Source organism: Larus michahellis, chromosome 1 (genome assembly GCF_964199755.1).
Source record: "Larus michahellis chromosome 1, bLarMic1.1, whole genome shotgun sequence".
NCBI classification, from domain to species: domain Eukaryota; kingdom Metazoa; phylum Chordata; class Aves; order Charadriiformes; family Laridae; genus Larus; species Larus michahellis.
In genome coordinates this window covers 79,204,215-79,227,140 of record NC_133896.1, presented here as the reverse complement: position 1 = coordinate 79,227,140, position 22,926 = coordinate 79,204,215, and positions in this window count along the sequence as shown.

Genomic DNA, 22,926 nt, shown 5'->3' with positions numbered 1-22,926 from the left:
CAGAGCTGCAGTGAAACCAGGAACCATGTGGAGAAGGCACCCACACTGAAAATGCCTGGAAGGAACGTTGGGGCTTCTTCTCAGTGCCTCTGACATAGGGTTTCACTGTCCCGGGAAAGTCTCTGCTAACACCCTGCAGAGCGCAGTGCCCAATATACAGAAACGTCTTGCGGTATCTCCTACAGGGAAAGTGCCAGGAGGAATTGTGGAGCTTGTTCTCAGTGTCTCTGAGAATTGCTCTGATTATCCGTGTGACCTCTTTGCTAAGACTCTCCAGAGAGCCGTCCTCAAAACAAACACACATCTCGACATATCTCCCACGTTGATCGCAGTGTCTCCAGGAACGGCATTCAAGGAGCCAGGAACTTTTCTGCCCACACTGTCCGGGGACAGTTCCTTAAAACCAATCTACGTCCTGCTATATCTCCCACATGGAAAATGCCAGGAGGGAGAAGTGGGGATTATGTTTAGACTTTCTCAGAACTGCTTCAAATCAACTAGATATCTTTGTGCTGTAAATCTCCCAACAGCCAAACGCAAAAGCAGCAAACATCTCGCTGTGTGTCCCACATCCAAAGTGCCAAGAGAGAGCTTGCTCTCCCTGTCTTTGAGTACTGTTTTCACTGTCCCGGTTACCTCTTTGCTAACATTCTCTTCAGAGCTGCAGTGAAACCAGGAACCATGTGGAGAAGGCACCCACACTGAAAATGCCTGGAAGGAATGTTGGGGCTTCTTCTCAGTGTCTCTGACATAGGGTTTCACTGTCCCGGGAAAGTCTCTGCTAACACCCTGCAGAGCGCAGTGCCCAATATACGGAAACGTCTTGCGGTATCTCCTACAGGGAAAGTGCCAGGAGGAATTGTGGAGCTTGGTCTCAGTGTCTCTGAGAATTGCTCTGATTATCCGTGTGACCTCTTTGCTAAGACTCTCCAGAGAGCCGTCCTCAAACCAAACACACATCTTGACATATCTCCCACGTTGATCGCAGTGTCTCCAGGAACGGCATTCAAGGAGCCAGGAACTTTTCTGCCCACACTGTCCGGGGACAGTTCCTTAAAACCAATCTCCGTCCTGCTGTATCTCCCACATGGAAAATGCCAGGAGGGAGAAGTGGGGATTATGTTTAGACTTTCTCAGAACTGCTTCAAATCAACTAGATATCTTTGTGCTGTAAATCTCCCAACAGCCAAACGCAAAAGCAGCAAACATCTCGCTGTGTGTCCCACATCGAAAGTGCCAAGAGAGAGCTTGCTCTCCCTGTCTTTGAGTACTGTTTTCACTGTCCCGGTTACCTCTTTGCTAACATTCTCTTCAGAGCTGCAGTGAAACCAGGAACCATGTGGAGAAGGCACCCACACTGAAAATGCCTGGAAGGAACGTTGGGGCTTCTTCTCAGTGCCTCTGCCATAGGGTTTCACTGTCCCGGGAAAGTCTCTGCTAACACCCTGCAGAGCGCAGTGCCCAATATACAGAAACGTCTTGCGGTATCTCCTCCAGGGAAAGTGCCAGGAGGAATTGTGGAGCTTGTTCTCAGTGTCTCTGAGAATTGCTCTGATTATCCGTGTGACCTCTTTGCTAAGACTCTCCAGAGAGCCGTCCTCAAACCAAACACACATCTTGACATATCTCCCACGTTGATCGCAGTGTCTCCAGGAACGGCATTGAAGGAGCCAGGAACTTTTCTGCCCACACTGTCCGGGGACAGTTCCTTAAAACCAATCTCCGTCCTGCTGTATCTCCCACATGGAAAATGCCAGGAGGGAGAAGTGGGGATTATGTTGAGACTTTCTCAGAACTGCTTCAAATCAACTAGATATCTTTGTGCTGTAAATCTCCCAACAGCCAAACGCAAAAGCAGCAAACATCTCGCTGTGTGTCCCACATCCAAAGTGCCAAGAGAGAGCTTGCTCTCCCTGTCTTTGAGTACTGTTTTCACTGTCCCGGTTACCTCTTTGCTAACATTCTCTTCAGAGCTGCAGTGAAACCAGGAACCATGTGGAGAAGGCACCCACACTGAAAATGCCTGGAAGGAATGTTGGGGCTTCTTCTCAGTGCCTCTGACATAGGGTTTCACTGTCCCGGGAAAGTCTCTGCTAACACCCTGCAGAGCGCAGTGCCCAATATACGGAAACGTCTTGCGGTATCTCCTACAGGGAAAGTGCCAGGAGGAATTGTGGAGCTTGTTCTCAGTGTCTCTGAGAATTGCTCTGATTATCCGTGTGACCTCTTTGCTAAGACTCTCCAGAGAGCCGTCCTCAAAACAAACACACATCTCGACATATCTCCCACGTTGATCGCAGTGTCTCCAGGAACGGCATTCAAGGAGCCAGGAACTTTTCTGCCCACACTGTGCGGGGACAGTTCCTTAAAACCAATCTACGTCCTGCTGTATCTCCCACATGGAAAATGCCAGGAGGGAGAAGTGGGGATTATGTTTAGACTTTCTCAGAACTGCTTCAAATCAACTAGATATCTTTGTGCTGTAAATCTCCCAACAGCCAAACGCAAAAGCAGCAAACATCTCGCTGTGTGTCCCACATCCAAAGTGCCAAGAGAGAGCTTGCTCTCCCTGTCTTTGAGTACTGTTTTCACTGTCCCGGTTACCTCTTTGCTAACATTCTCTTCAGAGCTGCAGTGAAACCAGGAACCATGTGGAGAAGGCACCCACACTGAAAATGCCTGGAAGGAATGTTGGGGCTTCTTCTCAGTGTCTCTGACATAGGGTTTCACTGTCCCGGGAAAGTTTCTGCTAACACCCTGCAGAGCGCAGTGCCCAATATACGGAAACGTCTTGCGGTATCTCCTACAGGGAAAGTGCCAGGAGGAATTGTGGAGCTTGTTCTCAGTGTCTCTGAGAATTGCTCTGATTATCCGTGTGACCTCTTTGCTAAGACTCTCCAGAGAGCCGTCCTCAAACCAAACACACATCTTGACATATCTCCCACGTTGATCGCAGTGTCTCCAGGAACGGCATTCAAGGAGCCAGGAACTTTTCTGCCCACACTGTGCGGGGACAGTTCCTTAAAACCAATCTCCGTCCTGCTGTATCTCCCACATGGAAAATGCCAGGAGGGAGAAGTGGGGATTATGTTTAGACTTTCTCAGAACTGCTTCAAATCAACTAGATATCTTTGTGCTGTAAATCTCCCAACAGCCAAAAGCAAAAGCAGCAAACATCTCGCTGTGCGTCCCACATCCAAAGTGCCAAGAGAGAGCTTGCTCTCCCTGTCTTTGAGTACTGTTTTCACTGTCCCGGTTACCTCTTTGCTAACATTCTCTTCAGAGCTGCAGTGAAACCAGGAACCATGTGGAGAAGGCACCCACACTGAAAATGCCTGGAAGGAATGTTGGGGCTTCTTCTCAGTGTCTCTGACATAGGGTTTCACTGTCCCGGGAAAGTCTCTGCTAACACCCTGCAGAGCGCAGTGCCCAATATACAGAAACGTCTTGCGGTATCTCCTCCAGGGAAAGTGCCAGGAGGAATTGTGGAGCTTGGTCTCAGTGTCTCTGAGAATTGCTCTGATTATCCGTGTGACCTCTTTGCTAAGACTCTCCAGAGAGCCGTCCTCAAACCAAACACACATCTTGACATATCTCCCACGTTGATCGCAGTGTCTCCAGGAACGGCATTCAAGGAGCCAGGAACTTTTCTGCCCACACTGTCCGGGGACAGTTCCTTAAAACCAATCTCCGTCCTGCTGTATCTCCCACATGGAAAATGCCAGGAGGGAGAAGTGGGGATTATGTTTAGACTTTCTCAGAACTGCTTCAAATCAACTAGATATCTTTGTGCTGTAAATCTCCCAACAGCCAAACGCAAAAGCAGCAAACATCTCGCTGTGTGTCCCACATCCAAAGTGCCAAGAGAGAGCTTGCTCTCCCTGTCTTTGAGTACTGTTTTCACTGTCCCGGTTACCTCTTTGCTAACATTCTCTTCAGAGCTGCAGTGAAACCAGGAACCATGTGGAGAAGGCACCCACACTGAAAATGCCTGGAAGGAATGTTGGGGCTTCTTCTCAGTGCCTCTGACATAGGGTTTCACTGTCCCGGGAAAGTCTCTGCTAACACCCTGCAGAGCGCAGTGCCCAATATACGGAAACGTCTTGCGGTATCTCCTACAGGGAAAGTGCCAGGAGGAATTGTGGAGCTTGTTCTCAGTGTCTCTGAGAATTGCTCTGATTATCCGTGTGACCTCTTTGCTAAGACTCTCCAGAGAGCCGTCCTCAAAACAAACACACATCTCGACATATCTCCCACGTTGATCGCAGTGTCTCCAGGAACGGCATTCAAGGAGCCAGGAACTTTTCTGCCCACACTGTGCGGGGACAGTTCCTTAAAACCAATCTACGTCCTGCTATATCTCCCACATGGAAAATGCCAGGAGGGAGAAGTGGGGATTATGTTTAGACTTTCTCAGAACTGCTTCAAATCAACTAGATATCTTTGTGCTGTAAATCTCCCAACAGCCAAACGCAAAAGCAGCAAACATCTCGCTGTGTGTCCCACATCCAAAGTGCCAAGAGAGAGCTTGCTCTCCCTGTCTTTGAGTACTGTTTTCACTGTCCCGGTTACCTCTTTGCTAACATTCTCTTCAGAGCTGCAGTGAAACCAGGAACCATGTGGAGAAGGCACCCACACTGAAAATGCCTGGAAGGAATGTTGGGGCTTCTTCTCAGTGTCTCTGACATAGGGTTTCACTGTCCCGGGAAAGTCTCTGCTAACACCCTGCAGAGCGCAGTGCCCAATATACGGAAACGTCTTGCGGTATCTCCTACAGGGAAAGTGCCAGGAGGAATTGTGGAGCTTGTTCTCAGTGTCTCTGAGAATTGCTCTGATTATCCGTGTGACCTCTTTGCTAAGACTCTCCAGAGAGCCGTCCTCAAACCAAACACACATCTTGACATATCTCCCACGTTGATCGCAGTGTCTCCAGGAACGGCATTCAAGGAGCCAGGAACTTTTCTGCCCACACTGTCCGGGGACAGTTCCTTAAAACCAATCTCCGTCCTGCTGTATCTCCCACATGGAAAATGCCAGGAGGGAGAAGTGGGGATTATGTTTAGACTTTCTCAGAACTGCTTCAAATCAACTAGATATCTTTGTGCTGTAAATCTCCCAACAGCCAAACGCAAAAGCAGCAAACATCTCGCTGTGTGTCCCACATCCAAAGTGCCAAGAGAGAGCTTGCTCTCCCTGTCTTTGAGTACTGTTTTCACTGTCCCGGTTACCTCTTTGCTAACATTCTCTTCAGAGCTGCAGTGAAACCAGGAACCATGTGGAGAAGGCACCCACACTGAAAATGCCTGGAAGGAACGTTGGGGCTTCTTCTCAGTGTCTCTGACATAGGGTTTCACTGTCCCGGGAAAGTCTCTGCTAACACCCTGCAGAGCGCAGTGCCCAATATACAGAAACGTCTTGCGGTATCTCCTCCAGGGAAAGTGCCAGGAGGAATTGTGGAGCTTGTTCTCAGTGTCTCTGAGAATTGCTCTGATTATCCGTGTGACCTCTTTGCTAAGACTCTCCAGAGAGCTGTCCTCAAACCAAACACACATCTTGACATATCTCCCACGTTGATCGCAGTGTCTCCAGGAACGGCATTGAAGGAGCCAGGAACTTTTCTGCCCACACTGTCCGGGGACAGTTCCTTAAAACCAATCTCCGTCCTGCTGTATCTCCCACATGGAAAATGCCAGGAGGGAGAAGTGGGGATTATGTTTAGACTTTCTCAGAACTGCTTCAAATCAACTAGATATCTTTGTGCTGTAAATCTCCCAACAGCCAAACGCAAAAGCAGCAAACATCTCGCTGTGTGTCCCACATCCAAAGTGCCAAGAGAGAGCTTGCTCTCCCTGTCTTTGAGTACTGTTTTCACTGTCCCGGTTACCTCTTTGCTAACATTCTCTTCAGAGCTGCAGTGAAACCAGGAACCATGTGGAGAAGGCACCCACACTGAAAATGCCTGGAAGGAATGTTGGGGCTTCTTCTCAGTGTCTCTGACATAGGGTTTCACTGTCCCGGGAAAGTCTCTGCTAACACCCTGCAGAGCGCAGTGCCCAATATACGGAAACGTCTTGCGGTATCTCCTACAGGGAAAGTGCCAGGAGGAATTGTGGAGCTTGTTCTCAGTGTCTCTGAGAATTGCTCTGATTATCCGTGTGACCTCTTTGCTAAGACTCTCCAGAGAGCCGTCCTCAAACCAAACACACATCTTGACATATCTCCCACGTTGATCGCAGTGTCTCCAGGAACGGCATTCAAGGAGCCAGGAACTTTTCTGCCCACACTGTGCGGGGACAGTTCCTTAAAACCAATCTCCGTCCTGCTGTATCTCCCACATGGAAAATGCCAGGAGGGAGAAGTGGGGATTATGTTTAGACTTTCTCAGAACTGCTTCAAATCAACTAGATATCTTTGTGCTGTAAATCTCCCAACAGCCAAAAGCAAAAGCAGCAAACATCTCGCTGTGCGTCCCACATCCAAAGTGCCAAGAGAGAGCTTGCTCTCCCTGTCTTTGAGTACTGTTTTCACTGTCCCGGTTACCTCTTTGCTAACATTCTCTTCAGAGCTGCAGTGAAACCAGGAACCATGTGGAGAAGGCACCCACACTGAAAATGCCTGGAAGGAATGTTGGGGCTTCTTCTCAGTGTCTCTGACATAGGGTTTCACTGTCCCGGGAAAGTCTCTGCTAACACCCTGCAGAGCGCAGTGCCCAATATACGGAAACGTCTTGCGGTATCTCCTACAGGGAAAGTGCCAGGAGGAATTGTGGAGCTTGTTCTCAGTGTCTCTGAGAATTGCTCTGATTATCCGTGTGACCTCTTTGCTAAGACTCTCCAGAGAGCCGTCCTCAAAACAAACACACATCTTGACATATCTCCCACGTTGATCGCAGTGTCTCCAGGAACGGCATTCAAGGAGCCAGGAACTTTTCTGCCCACACTGTCCGGGGACAGTTCCTTAAAACCAATCTCCGTCCTGCTGTATCTCCCACATGGAAAATGCCAGGAGGGAGAAGTGGGGATTATGTTTAGACTTTCTCAGAACTGCTTCAAATCAACTAGATATCTTTGTGCTGTAAATCTCCCAACAGCCAAACGCAAAAGCAGCAAACATCTCGCTGTGTGTCCCACATCCAAAGTGCCAAGAGAGAGCTTGCTCTCCCTGTCTTTGAGTACTGTTTTCACTGTCCCGGTTACCTCTTTGCTAACATTCTCTTCAGAGCTGCAGTGAAACCAGGAACCATGTGGAGAAGGCACCCACACTGAAAATGCCTGGAAGGAACGTTGGGGCTTCTTCTCAGTGTCTCTGACATAGGGTTTCACTGTCCCGGGAAAGTCTCTGCTAACACCCTGCAGAGCGCAGTGCCCAATATACAGAAACGTCTTGCGGTATCTCCTCCAGGGAAAGTGCCAGGAGGAATTGTGGAGCTTGTTCTCAGTGTCTCTGAGAATTGCTCTGATTATCCGTGTGACCTCTTTGCTAAGACTCTCCAGAGAGCCGTCCTCAAACCAAACACACATCTTGACATATCTCCCACGTTGATCGCAGTGTCTCCAGGAACGGCATTGAAGGAGCCAGGAACTTTTCTGCCCACACTGTCCGGGGACAGTTCCTTAAAACCAATCTCCGTCCTGCTGTATCTCCCACATGGAAAATGCCAGGAGGGAGAAGTGGGGATTATGTTTAGACTTTCTCAGAACTGCTTCAAATCAACTAGATATCTTTGTGCTGTAAATCTCCCAACAGCCAAAAGCAAAAGCAGCAAACATCTCGCTGTGCGTCCCACATCCAAAGTGCCAAGAGAGAGCTTGCTCTCCCTGTCTTTGAGTACTGTTTTCACTGTCCCGGTTACCTCTTTGCTAACATTCTCTTCAGAGCTGCAGTGAAACCAGGAACCATGTGGAGAAGGCACCCACACTGAAAATGCCTGGAAGGAATGTTGGGGCTTCTTCTCAGTGTCTCTGACATAGGGTTTCACTGTCCCGGGAAAGTCTCTGCTAACACCCTGCAGAGCGCAGTGCCCAATATACGGAAACGTCTTGCGGTATCTCCTACAGGGAAAGTGCCAGGAGGAATTGTGGAGCTTGTTCTCAGTGTCTCTGAGAATTGCTCTGATTATCCGTGTGACCTCTTTGCTAAGACTCTCCAGAGAGCCGTCCTCAAAACAAACACACATCTTGACATATCTCCCACGTTGATCGCAGTGTCTCCAGGAACGGCATTCAAGGAGCCAGGAACTTTTCTGCCCACACTGTCCGGGGACAGTTCCTTAAAACCAATCTCCGTCCTGCTGTATCTCCCACATGGAAAATGCCAGGAGGGAGAAGTGGGGATTATGTTTAGACTTTCTCAGAACTGCTTCAAATCAACTAGATATCTTTGTGCTGTAAATCTCCCAACAGCCAAACGCAAAAGCAGCAAACATCTCGCTGTGTGTCCCACATCCAAAGTGCCAAGAGAGAGCTTGCTCTCCCTGTCTTTGAGTACTGTTTTCACTGTCCCGGTTACCTCTTTGCTAACATTCTCTTCAGAGCTGCAGTGAAACCAGGAACCATGTGGAGAAGGCACCCACACTGAAAATGCCTGGAAGGAACGTTGGGGCTTCTTCTCAGTGTCTCTGACATAGGGTTTCACTGTCCCGGGAAAGTCTCTGCTAACACCCTGCAGAGCGCAGTGCCCAATATACAGAAACGTCTTGCGGTATCTCCTCCAGGGAAAGTGCCAGGAGGAATTGTGGAGCTTGTTCTCAGTGTCTCTGAGAATTGCTCTGATTATCCGTGTGACCTCTTTGCTAAGACTCTCCAGAGAGCCGTCCTCAAACCAAACACACATCTTGACATATCTCCCACGTTGATCGCAGTGTCTCCAGGAACGGCATTGAAGGAGCCAGGAACTTTTCTGCCCACACTGTCCGGGGACAGTTCCTTAAAACCAATCTCCGTCCTGCTGTATCTCCCACATGGAAAATGCCAGGAGGGAGAAGTGGGGATTATGTTTAGACTTTCTCAGAACTGCTTCAAATCAACTAGATATCTTTGTGCTGTAAATCTCCCAACAGCCAAACGCAAAAGCAGCAAACATCTCGCTGTGTGTCCCACATCCAAAGTGCCAAGAGAGAGCTTGCTCTCCCTGTCTTTGAGTACTGTTTTCACTGTCCCGGTTACCTCTTTGCTAACATTCTCTTCAGAGCTGCAGTGAAACCAGGAACCATGTGGAGAAGGCACCCACACTGAAAATGCCTGGAAGGAATGTTGGGGCTTCTTCTCAGTGTCTCTGACATAGGGTTTCACTGTCCCGGGAAAGTCTCTGCTAACACCCTGCAGAGCGCAGTGCCCAATATACGGAAACGTCTTGCGGTATCTCCTACAGGGAAAGTGCCAGGAGGAATTGTGGAGCTTGTTCTCAGTGTCTCTGAGAATTGCTCTGATTATCCGTGTGACCTCTTTGCTAAGACTCTCCAGAGAGCCGTCCTCAAACCAAACACACATCTTGACATATCTCCCACGTTGATCGCAGTGTCTCCAGGAACGGCATTCAAGGAGCCAGGAACTTTTCTGCCCACACTGTGCGGGGACAGTTCCTTAAAACCAATCTCCGTCCTGCTGTATCTCCCACATGGAAAATGCCAGGAGGGAGAAGTGGGGATTATGTTTAGACTTTCTCAGAACTGCTTCAAATCAACTAGATATCTTTGTGCTGTAAATCTCCCAACAGCCAAAAGCAAAAGCAGCAAACATCTCGCTGTGCGTCCCACATCCAAAGTGCCAAGAGAGAGCTTGCTCTCCCTGTCTTTGAGTACTGTTTTCACTGTCCCGGTTACCTCTTTGCTAACATTCTCTTCAGAGCTGCAGTGAAACCAGGAACCATGTGGAGAAGGCACCCACACTGAAAATGCCTGGAAGGAATGTTGGGGCTTCTTCTCAGTGTCTCTGACATAGGGTTTCACTGTCCCGGGAAAGTCTCTGCTAACACCCTGCAGAGCGCAGTGCCCAATATACAGAAACGTCTTGCGGTATCTCCTCCAGGGAAAGTGCCAGGAGGAATTGTGGAGCTTGGTCTCAGTGTCTCTGAGAATTGCTCTGATTATCCGTGTGACCTCTTTGCTAAGACTCTCCAGAGAGCCGTCCTCAAACCAAACACACATCTTGACATATCTCCCACGTTGATCGCAGTGTCTCCAGGAACGGCATTCAAGGAGCCAGGAACTTTTCTGCCCACACTGTCCGGGGACAGTTCCTTAAAACCAATCTCCGTCCTGCTGTATCTCCCACATGGAAAATGCCAGGAGGGAGAAGTGGGGATTATGTTTAGACTTTCTCAGAACTGCTTCAAATCAACTAGATATCTTTGTGCTGTAAATCTCCCAACAGCCAAACGCAAAAGCAGCAAACATCTCGCTGTGTGTCCCACATCCAAAGTGCCAAGAGAGAGCTTGCTCTCCCTGTCTTTGAGTACTGTTTTCACTGTCCCGGTTACCTCTTTGCTAACATTCTCTTCAGAGCTGCAGTGAAACCAGGAACCATGTGGAGAAGGCACCCACACTGAAAATGCCTGGAAGGAATGTTGGGGCTTCTTCTCAGTGCCTCTGACATAGGGTTTCACTGTCCCGGGAAAGTCTCTGCTAACACCCTGCAGAGCGCAGTGCCCAATATACGGAAACGTCTTGCGGTATCTCCTACAGGGAAAGTGCCAGGAGGAATTGTGGAGCTTGTTCTCAGTGTCTCTGAGAATTGCTCTGATTATCCGTGTGACCTCTTTGCTAAGACTCTCCAGAGAGCCGTCCTCAAAACAAACACACATCTCGACATATCTCCCACGTTGATCGCAGTGTCTCCAGGAACGGCATTCAAGGAGCCAGGAACTTTTCTGCCCACACTGTCCGGGGACAGTTCCTTAAAACCAATCTACGTCCTGCTATATCTCCCACATGGAAAATGCCAGGAGGGAGAAGTGGGGATTATGTTTAGACTTTCTCAGAACTGCTTCAAATCAACTAGATATCTTTGTGCTGTAAATCTCCCAACAGCCAAACGCAAAAGCAGCAAACATCTCGCTGTGTGTCCCACATCCAAAGTGCCAAGAGAGAGCTTGCTCTCCCTGTCTTTGAGTACTGTTTTCACTGTCCCGGTTACCTCTTTGCTAACATTCTCTTCAGAGCTGCAGTGAAACCAGGAACCATGTGGAGAAGGCACCCACACTGAAAATGCCTGGAAGGAATGTTGGGGCTTCTTCTCAGTGTCTCTGACATAGGGTTTCACTGTCCCGGGAAAGTCTCTGCTAACACCCTGCAGAGCGCAGTGCCCAATATACGGAAACGTCTTGCGGTATCTCCTACAGGGAAAGTGCCAGGAGGAATTGTGGAGCTTGTTCTCAGTGTCTCTGAGAATTGCTCTGATTATCCGTGTGACCTCTTTGCTAAGACTCTCCAGAGAGCCGTCCTCAAACCAAACACACATCTTGACATATCTCCCACGTTGATCGCAGTGTCTCCAGGAACGGCATTCAAGGAGCCAGGAACTTTTCTGCCCACACTGTCCGGGGACAGTTCCTTAAAACCAATCTCCGTCCTGCTGTATCTCCCACATGGAAAATGCCAGGAGGGAGAAGTGGGGATTATGTTTAGACTTTCTCAGAACTGCTTCAAATCAACTAGATATCTTTGTGCTGTAAATCTCCCAACAGCCAAACGCAAAAGCAGCAAACATCTCGCTGTGTGTCCCACATCCAAAGTGCCAAGAGAGAGCTTGCTCTCCCTGTCTTTGAGTACTGTTTTCACTGTCCCGGTTACCTCTTTGCTAACATTCTCTTCAGAGCTGCAGTGAAACCAGGAACCATGTGGAGAAGGCACCCACACTGAAAATGCCTGGAAGGAATGTTGGGGCTTCTTCTCAGTGTCTCTGACATAGGGTTTCACTGTCCCGGGAAAGTCTCTGCTAACACCCTGCAGAGCGCAGTGCCCAATATACGGAAACGTCTTGCGGTATCTCCTACAGGGAAAGTGCCAGGAGGAATTGTGGAGCTTGTTCTCAGTGTCTCTGAGAATTGCTCTGATTATCCGTGTGACCTCTTTGCTAAGACTCTCCAGAGAGCCGTCCTCAAACCAAACACACATCTTGACATATCTCCCACGTTGATCGCAGTGTCTCCAGGAACGGCATTCAAGGAGCCAGGAACTTTTCTGCCCACACTGTCCGGGGACAGTTCCTTAAAACCAATCTCCGTCCTGCTGTATCTCCCACATGGAAAATGCCAGGAGGGAGAAGTGGGGATTATGTTTAGACTTTCTCAGAACTGCTTCAAATCAACTAGATATCTTTGTGCTGTAAATCTCCCAACAGCCAAACGCAAAAGCAGCAAACATCTCGCTGTGTGTCCCACATCCAAAGTGCCAAGAGAGAGCTTGCTCTCCCTGTCTTTGAGTACTGTTTTCACTGTCCCGGTTACCTCTTTGCTAACATTCTCTTCAGAGCTGCAGTGAAACCAGGAACCATGTGGAGAAGGCACCCACACTGAAAATGCCTGGAAGGAATGTTGGGGCTTCTTCTCAGTGCCTCTGACATAGGGTTTCACTGTCCCGGGAAAGTCTCTGCTAACACCCTGCAGAGCGCAGTGCCCAATATACGGAAACGTCTTGCGGTATCTCCTACAGGGAAAGTGCCAGGAGGAATTGTGGAGCTTGTTCTCAGTGTCTCTGAGAATTGCTCTGATTATCCGTGTGACCTCTTTGCTAAGACTCTCCAGAGAGCCGTCCTCAAAACAAACACACATCTCGACATATCTCCCACGTTGATCGCAGTGTCTCCAGGAACGGCATTCAAGGAGCCAGGAACTTTTCTGCCCACACTGTCCGGGGACAGTTCCTTAAAACCAATCTACGTCCTGCTATATCTCCCACATGGAAAATGCCAGGAGGGAGAAGTGGGGATTATGTTTAGACTTTCTCAGAACTGCTTCAAATCAACTAGATATCTTTGTGCTGTAAATCTCCCAACAGCCAAACGCAAAAGCAGCAAACATCTCGCTGTGTGTCCCACATCCAAAGTGCCAAGAGAGAGCTTGCTCTCCCTGTCTTTGAGTACTGTTTTCACTGTCCCGGTTACCTCTTTGCTAACATTCTCTTCAGAGCTGCAGTGAAACCAGGAACCATGTGGAGAAGGCACCCACACTGAAAATGCCTGGAAGGAATGTTGGGGCTTCTTCTCAGTGTCTCTGACATAGGGTTTCACTGTCCCGGGAAAGTCTCTGCTAACACCCTGCAGAGCGCAGTGCCCAATATACGGAAACGTCTTGCGGTATCTCCTACAGGGAAAGTGCCAGGAGGAATTGTGGAGCTTGTTCTCAGTGTCTCTGAGAATTGCTCTGATTATCCGTGTGACCTCTTTGCTAAGACTCTCCAGAGAGCCGTCCTCAAACCAAACACACATCTTGACATATCTCCCACGTTGATCGCAGTGTCTCCAGGAACGGCATTCAAGGAGCCAGGAACTTTTCTGCCCACACTGTCCGGGGACAGTTCCTTAAAACCAATCTCCGTCCTGCTGTATCTCCCACATGGAAAATGCCAGGAGGGAGAAGTGGGGATTATGTTTAGACTTTCTCAGAACTGCTTCAAATCAACTAGATATCTTTGTGCTGTAAATCTCCCAACAGCCAAACGCAAAAGCAGCAAACATCTCGCTGTGTGTCCCACATCCAAAGTGCCAAGAGAGAGCTTGCTCTCCCTGTCTTTGAGTACTGTTTTCACTGTCCCGGTTACCTCTTTGCTAACATTCTCTTCAGAGCTGCAGTGAAACCAGGAACCATGTGGAGAAGGCACCCACACTGAAAATGCCTGGAAGGAACGTTGGGGCTTCTTCTCAGTGTCTCTGACATAGGGTTTCACTGTCCCGGGAAAGTCTCTGCTAACACCCTGCAGAGCGCAGTGCCCAATATACAGAAACGTCTTGCGGTATCTCCTCCAGGGAAAGTGCCAGGAGGAATTGTGGAGCTTGTTCTCAGTGTCTCTGAGAATTGCTCTGATTATCCGTGTGACCTCTTTGCTAAGACTCTCCAGAGAGCCGTCCTCAAACCAAACACACATCTTGACATATCTCCCACGTTGATCGCAGTGTCTCCAGGAACGGCATTGAAGGAGCCAGGAACTTTTCTGCCCACACTGTCCGGGGACAGTTCCTTAAAACCAATCTCCGTCCTGCTGTATCTCCCACATGGAAAATGCCAGGAGGGAGAAGTGGGGATTATGTTTAGACTTTCTCAGAACTGCTTCAAATCAACTAGATATCTTTGTGCTGTAAATCTCCCAACAGCCAAACGCAAAAGCAGCAAACATCTCGCTGTGTGTCCCACATCCAAAGTGCCAAGAGAGAGCTTGCTCTCCCTGTCTTTGAGTACTGTTTTCACTGTCCCGGTTACCTCTTTGCTAACATTCTCTTCAGAGCTGCAGTGAAACCAGGAACCATGTGGAGAAGGCACCCACACTGAAAATGCCTGGAAGGAACGTTGGGGCTTCTTCTCAGTGTCTCTGACATAGGGTTTCACTGTCCCGGGAAAGTCTCTGCTAACACCCTGCAGAGCGCAGTGCCCAATATACAGAAACGTCTTGCGGTATCTCCTCCAGGGAAAGTGCCAGGAGGAATTGTGGAGCTTGTTCTCAGTGTCTCTGAGAATTGCTCTGATTATCCGTGTGACCTCTTTGCTAAGACTCTCCAGAGAGCCGTCCTCAAACCAAACACACATCTTGACATATCTCCCACGTTGATCGCAGTGTCTCCAGGAACGGCATTGAAGGAGCCAGGAACTTTTCTGCCCACACTGTCCGGGGACAGTTCCTTAAAACCAATCTCCGTCCTGCTGTATCTCCCACATGGAAAATGCCAGGAGGGAGAAGTGGGGATTATGTTTAGACTTTCTCAGAACTGCTTCAAATCAACTAGATATCTTTGTGCTGTAAATCTCCCAACAGCCAAACGCAAAAGCAGCAAACATCTCGCTGTGTGTCCCACATCCAAAGTGCCAAGAGAGAGCTTGCTCTCCCTGTCTTTGAGTACTGTTTTCACTGTCCCGGTTACCTCTTTGCTAACATTCTCTTCAGAGCTGCAGTGAAACCAGGAACCATGTGGAGAAGGCACCCACACTGAAAATGCCTGGAAGGAACGTTGGGGCTTCTTCTCAGTGTCTCTGACATAGGGTTTCACTGTCCCGGGAAAGTCTCTGCTAACACCCTGCAGAGCGCAGTGCCCAATATACAGAAACGTCTTGCGGTATCTCCTCCAGGGAAAGTGCCAGGAGGAATTGTGGAGCTTGGTCTCAGTGTCTCTGAGAATTGCTCTGATTATCCGTGTGACCTCTTTGCTAAGACTCTCCAGAGAGCCGTCCTCAAACCAAACACACATCTTGACATATCTCCCACGTTGATCGCAGTGTCTCCAGGAACGGCATTCAAGGAGCCAGGAACTTTTCTGCCCACACTGTGCGGGGACAGTTCCTTAAAACCAATCTCCGTCCTGCTGTATCTCCCACATGGAAAATGCCAGGAGGGAGAAGTGGGGATTATGTTGAGACTTTCTCAGAACTGCTTCAAATCAACTAGATATCTTTGTGCTGTAAATCTCCCAACAGCCAAACGCAAAAGCAGCAAACATCTCGCTGTGTGTCCCACATCCAAAGTGCCAAGAGAGAGCTTGCTCTCCCTGTCTTTGAGTACTGTTTTCACTGTCCCGGTTACCTCTTTGCTAACATTCTCTTCAGAGCTGCAGTGAAACCAGGAACCATGTGGAGAAGGCACCCACACTGAAAATGCCTGGAAGGAATGTTGGGGCTTCTTCTCAGTGTCTCTGACATAGGGTTTCACTGTCCCGGGAAAGTCTCTGCTAACACCCTGCAGAGCGCAGTGCCCAATATACGGAAACGTCTTGCGGTATCTCCTACAGGGAAAGTGCCAGGAGGAATTGTGGAGCTTGTTCTCAGTGTCTCTGAGAATTGCTCTGATTATCCGTGTGACCTCTTTGCTAAGACTCTCCAGAGAGCCGTCCTCAAACCAAACACACATCTTGACATATCTCCCACGTTGATCGCAGTGTCTCCAGGAACGGCATTCAAGGAGCCAGGAACTTTTCTGCCCACACTGTGCGGGGACAGTTCCTTAAAACCAATCTCCGTCCTGCTGTATCTCCCACATGGAAAATGCCAGGAGGGAGAAGTGGGGATTATGTTTAGACTTTCTCAGAACTGCTTCAAATCAACTAGATATCTTTGTGCTGTAAATCTCCCAACAGCCAAAAGCAAAAGCAGCAAACATCTCGCTGTGCGTCCCACATCCAAAGTGCCAAGAGAGAGCTTGCTCTCCCTGTCTTTGAGTACTGTTTTCACTGTCCCGGTTACCTCTTTGCTAACATTCTCTTCAGAGCTGCAGTGAAACCAGGAACCATGTGGAGAAGGCACCCACACTGAAAATGCCTGGAAGGAATGTTGGGGCTTCTTCTCAGTGTCTCTGACATAGGGTTTCACTGTCCCGGGAAAGTCTCTGCTAACACCCTGCAGAGCGCAGTGCCCAATATACAGAAACGTCTTGCGGTATCTCCTCCAGGGAAAGTGCCAGGAGGAATTGTGGAGCTTGGTCTCAGTGTCTCTGAGAATTGCTCTGATTATCCGTGTGACCTCTTTGCTAAGACTCTCCAGAGAGCCGTCCTCAAACCAAACACACATCTTGACATATCTCCCACGTTGATCGCAGTGTCTCCAGGAACGGCATTCAAGGAGCCAGGAACTTTTCTGCCCACACTGTCCGGGGACAGTTCCTTAAAACCAATCTCCGTCCTGCTGTATCTCCCACATGGAAAATGCCAGGAGGGAGAAGTGGGGATTATGTTTAGACTTTCTCAGAACTGCTTCAAATCAACTAGATATCTTTGTGCTGTAAATCTCCCAACAGCCAAACGCAAAAGCAGCAAACATCTCGCTGTGTGTCCCACATCCAAAGTGCCAAGAGAGAGCTTGCTCTCCCTGTCTTTGAGTACTGTTTTCACTGTCCCGGTTACCTCTTTGCTAACATTCTCTTCAGAGCTGCAGTGAAACCAGGAACCATGTGGAGAAGGCACCCACACTGAAAATGCCTGGAAGGAATGTTGGGGCTTCTTCTCAGTGCCTCTGACATAGGGTTTCACTGTCCCGGGAAAGTCTCTGCTAACACCCTGCAGAGCGCAGTGCCCAATATACGGAAACGTCTTGCGGTATCTCCTACAGGGAAAGTGCCAGGAGGAATTGTGGAGCTTGTTCTCAGTGTCTCTGAGAATTGCTCTGATTATCCGTGTGACCTCTTTGCTAAGACTCTCCAGAGAGCCGTCCTCAAAACAAACACACATCTCGACATATCTCCCACGTTGATCGCAGTGTCTCCAGGAACGGCATTCAAGGAGCCAGGAACTTTTCTGCCCACACTGTCCGGGGACAGTTCCTTAAAACCAATCTACGTCCTGCTATATCTCCCACATGGAAAATGCCAGGAGGGAGAAGTGGGGATTATGTTTAGACTTTCTCAGAACTGCTTCAAATCAACTAGATATCTTTGTGCTGTAAATCTCCCAACAGCCAAACGCAAAAGCAGCAAACATCTCGCTGTGTGTCCCACATCCAAAGTGCCAAGAGAGAGCTTGCTCTCCCTGTCTTTGAGTACTGTTTTCACTGTCCCGGTTACCTCTTTGCTAACATTCTCTTCAGAGCTGCAGTGAAACCAGGAACCATGTGGAGAAGGCACCCACACTGAAAATGCCTGGAAGGAATGTTGGGGCTTCTTCTCAGTGTCTCTGACATAGGGTTTCACTGTCCCGGGAAAGTCTCTGCTAACACCCTGCAGAGCGCAGTGCCCAATATACGGAAACGTCTTGCGGTATCTCCTACAGGGAAAGTGCCAGGAGGAATTGTGGAGCTTGTTCTCAGTGTCTCTGAGAATTGCTCTGATTATCCGTGTGACCTCTTTGCTAAGACTCTCCAGAGAGCCGTCCTCAAACCAAACACACATCTTGACATATCTCCCACGTTGATCGCAGTGTCTCCAGGAACGGCATTCAAGGAGCCAGGAACTTTTCTGCCCACACTGTCCGGGGACAGTTCCTTAAAACCAATCTCCGTCCTGCTGTATCTCCCACATGGAAAATGCCAGGAGGGAGAAGTGGGGATTATGTTTAGACTTTCTCAGAACTGCTTCAAATCAACTAGATATCTTTGTGCTGTAAATCTCCCAACAGCCAAACGCAAAAGCAGCAAACATCTCGCTGTGTGTCCCACATCCAAAGTGCCAAGAGAGAGCTTGCTCTCCCTGTCTTTGAGTACTGTTTTCACTGTCCCGGTTACCTCTTTGCTAACATTCTCTTCAGAGCTGCAGTGAAACCAGGAACCATGTGGAGAAGGCACCCACACTGAAAATGCCTGGAAGGAACGTTGGGGCTTCTTCTCAGTGTCTCTGACATAGGGTTTCACTGTCCCGGGAAAGTCTCTGCTAACACCCTGCAGAGCGCAGTGCCCAATATACAGAAACGTCTTGCGGTATCTCCTCCAGGGAAAGTGCCAGGAGGAATTGTGGAGCTTGTTCTCAGTGTCTCTGAGAATTGCTCTGATTATCCGTGTGACCTCTTTGCTAAGACTCTCCAGAGAGCCGTCCTCAAACCAAACACACATCTTGACATATCTCCCACGTTGATCGCAGTGTCTCCAGGAACGGCATTGAAGGAGCCAGGAACTTTTCTGCCCACACTGTCCGGGGACAGTTCCTTAAAACCAATCTCCGTCCTGCTGTATCTCCCACATGGAAAATGCCAGGAGGGAGAAGTGGGGATTATGTTTAGACTTTCTCAGAACTGCTTCAAATCAACTAGATATCTTTGTGCTGTAAATCTCCCAACAGCCAAACGCAAAAGCAGCAAACATCTCGCTGTGTGTCCCACATCCAAAGTGCCAAGAGAGAGCTTGCTCTCCCTGTCTTTGAGTACTGTTTTCACTGTCCCGGTTACCTCTTTGCTAACATTCTCTTCAGAGCTGCAGTGAAACCAGGAACCATGTGGAGAAGGCACCCACACTGAAAATGCCTGGAAGGAACGTTGGGGCTTCTTCTCAGTGTCTCTGACATAGGGTTTCACTGTCCCGGGAAAGTCTCTGCTAACACCCTGCAGAGCGCAGTGCCCAATATACAGAAACGTCTTGCGGTATCTCCTCCAGGGAAAGTGCCAGGAGGAATTGTGGAGCTTGTTCTCAGTGTCTCTGAGAATTGCTCTGATTATCCGTGTGACCTCTTTGCTAAGACTCTCCAGAGAGCCGTCCTCAAACCAAACACACATCTTGACATATCTCCCACGTTGATCGCAGTGTCTCCAGGAACGGCATTCAAGGAGCCAGGAACTTTTCTGCCCACACTGTGCGGGGACAGTTCCTTAAAACCAATCTCCGTCCTGCTGTATCTCCCACATGGAAAATGCCAGGAGGGAGAAGTGGGGATTATGTTGAGACTTTCTCAGAACTGCTTCAAATCAACTAGATATCTTTGTGCTGTAAATCTCCCAACAGCCAAACGCAAAAGCAGCAAACATCTCGCTGTGTGTCCCACATCCAAAGTGCCAAGAGAGAGCTTGCTCTCCCTGTCTTTGAGTACTGTTTTCACTGTCCCGGTTACCTCTTTGCTAACATTCTCTTCAGAGCTGCAGTGAAACCAGGAACCATGTGGAGAAGGCACCCACACTGAAAATGCCTGGAAGGAACGTTGGGGCTTCTTCTCAGTGCCTCTGACATAGGGTTTCACTGTCCCGGGAAAGTCTCTGCTAACACCCTGCAGAGCGCAGTGCCCAATATACGGAAACGTCTTGCGGTATCTCCTCCAGGGAAAGTGCCAGGAGGAATTGTGGAGCTTGTTCTCAGTGTCTCTGAGAATTGCTCTGATTATCCGTGTGACCTCTTTGCTAAGACTCTCCAGAGAGCCGTCCTCAAACCAAACACACATCTTGACATATCTCCCACGTTGATCGCAGTGTCTCCAGGAACGGCATTCAAGGAGCCAGGAACTTTTCTGCCCACACTGTCCGGGGACAGTTCCTTAAAACCAATCTCCGTCCTGCTGTAACTCCCACATGGAAAATGCCAGGAGGGAGAAGTGGGGATTATGTTTAGACTTTCTCAGAACTGCTTCAAATCAACTAGATATCTTTGTGCTGTAAATCTCCCAACAGCCAAACGCAAAAGCAGCAAACATCTCGCTGTGTGTCCCACATCCAAAGTGCCAAGAGAGAGCTTGCTCTCCCTGTCTTTGAGTACTGTTTTCACTGTCCCGGTTACCTCTTTGCTAACATTCTCTTCAGAGCTGCAGTGAAACCAGGAACCATGTGGAGAAGGCACCCACACTGAAAATGCCTGGAAGGAATGTTGGGGCTTCTTCTCAGTGTCTCTGACATAGGGTTTCACTGTCCCGGGAAAGTCTCTGCTAACACCCTGCAGAGCGCAGTGCCCAATATACAGAAACGTCTTGCGGTATCTCCTACAGGGAAAGTGCCAGGAGGAATTGTCGAGCTTGTTCTCAGTGTCTCTGAGAATTGCTCTGATTATCCGTGTGACCTCTTTGCTAAGACTCTCCAGAGAGCCGTCCTCAAACCAAACACACATCTTGACATATCTCCCACGTTGATCGCAGTGTCTCCAGGAACGGCATTCAAGGAGCCAGGAACTTTTCTGCCCACACTGTCCGGGGACAGTTCCTTAAAACCAATCTCCGTCCTTCTGTAACTCCCACATGGAAAATGCCAGGAGGGAGAAGTGGGGATTATGTTTAGACTTTCTCAGAACTGCTTCAAATCAACTAGATATCTTTGTGCTGTAAATCTCCCAACAGCCAAACGCAAAAGCAGCAAACATCTCGCTGTGTGTCCCACATCCAAAGTGCCAAGAGAGAGCTTGCTCTCCCTGTCTTTGAGTACTGTTTTCACTGTCCCGGTTACCTCTTTGCTAACATTCTCTTCAGAGCTGCAGTGAAACCAGGAACCATGTGGAGAAGGCACCCACACTGAAAATGCCTGGAAGGAACGTTGGGGCTTCTTCTCAGTGCCTCTGACATAGGGTTTCACTGTCCCGGGAAAGTCTCTGCTAACACCCTGCAGGGCGCAGTGCCCAATATACAGAAACGTCTTGCAGTATCTCCTACAGGGAAAGTGCCAGGAGGAATTGTCGAGCTTGTTCTCAGTGTCTCTGAGAATTGCTCTGATTATCCGTGTGACCTCTTTGCTAAGACTCTCCAGAGAGCCGTCCTCAAACCAAACACACATCTTGACATATCTCCCACGTTGATCGCAGTGTCTCCAGGAACGGCATTCAAGGAGCCAGGAACTTTTCTGCCCACACTGTCCGGGGACAGTTCCTTAAAACCAATCTCCGTCCTGCTGTAACTCCCACATGGAAAATGCCAGGAGGGAGAAGTGGGGATTATGTTTAGACTTTCTCAGAACTGCTTCAAATCAACTAGATATCTTTGTGCTGTAAATCTCCCAACAGCCAAACGCAAAAGCAGCAAACATCTCGCTGTGTGTCCCACATCCAAAGTGCCGAGAGAGCTTGCTCTCCCTGTCTTTGAGTACTGTTTTCACTGTCCCGGTTACCTCTTTGCTAACATTCTCTTCAGAGCTGCAGTGAAACCAGGAACCATGTGGAGAAGGCACCCACACTGAAAATGCCTGGAAGGAATGTTGGGGCTTCTTCTCAGTGTCTCTGACATAGGGTTTCACTGTCCCGGGAAAGTCTCTGCTAACACCCTGCAGAGCGCAGTGCCCAATATACAGAAACGTCTTGCGGTATCTCCTACAGGGAAAGTGCCAGGAGGAATTGTGGAGCTTGGTCTCAGTGTCTCTGAGAATTGCTCTGATTATCCGTGTGACCTCTTTGCTAAGACTCTCCAGAGAGCCGTCCTCAAAACAAACACACATCTTGACATATCTCCCACGTTGATCGCAGTGTCTCCAGGAACGGCATTCAAGGAGCCAGGAACTTTTCTGCCCACACTGTCCGGGGACAGTTCCTTAAAACCAATCTACATCCTGCTATATCTCCCACATGGAAAATGCCAGGAGGGAGAAGTGGGGATTATGTTTAGACTTTCTCAGAACTGCTTCAAATCAACTAGATATCTTTGTGCTGTAAATCTCCCAACAGCCAAACGCAAAAGCAGCAAACATCTCGCTGTGTGTCCCACATCCAAAGTGCCAAGAGAGAGCTTGCTCTCCCTGTCTTTGAGTACTGTTTTCACTGTCCCGGTTACCTCTTTGCTAACATTCTCTTCAGAGCTGCAGTGAAACCAGGAACCATGTGGAGAAGGCACCCACACTGAAAATGCCTGGAAGGAATGTTGGGGCTTCTTCTCAGTGTCTCTGACATAGGGTTTCACTGTCCCGGGAAAGTCTCTGCTAACACCCTGCAGAGCGCAGTGCCCAATATACAGAAACGTCTTGCGGTATCTCCTACAGGGAAAGTGCCAGGAGGAATTGTCGAGCTTGTTCTCAGTGTCTCTGAGAATTGCTCTGATTATCCGTGTGACCTCTTTGCTAAGACTCTCCAGAGAGCCGTCCTCAAACCAAACACACATCTTGACATATCTCCCACGTTGATCGCAGTGTCTCCAGGAACGGCATTCAAGGAGCCAGGAACTTTTCTGCCCACACTGTCCGGGGACAGTTCCTTAAAACCAATCTCCGTCCTGCTGTAACTCCCACATGGAAAATGCCAGGAGGGAGAAGTGGGGATTATGTTTAGACTTTCTCAGAACTGCTTCAAATCAACTAGATATCTTTGTGCTGTAAATCTCCCAACAGCCAAACGCAAAAGCAGCAAACATCTCGCTGTGTGTCCCACATCCAAAGTGCCGAGAGAGCTTGCTCTCCCTGTCTTTGAGTACTGTTTTCACTG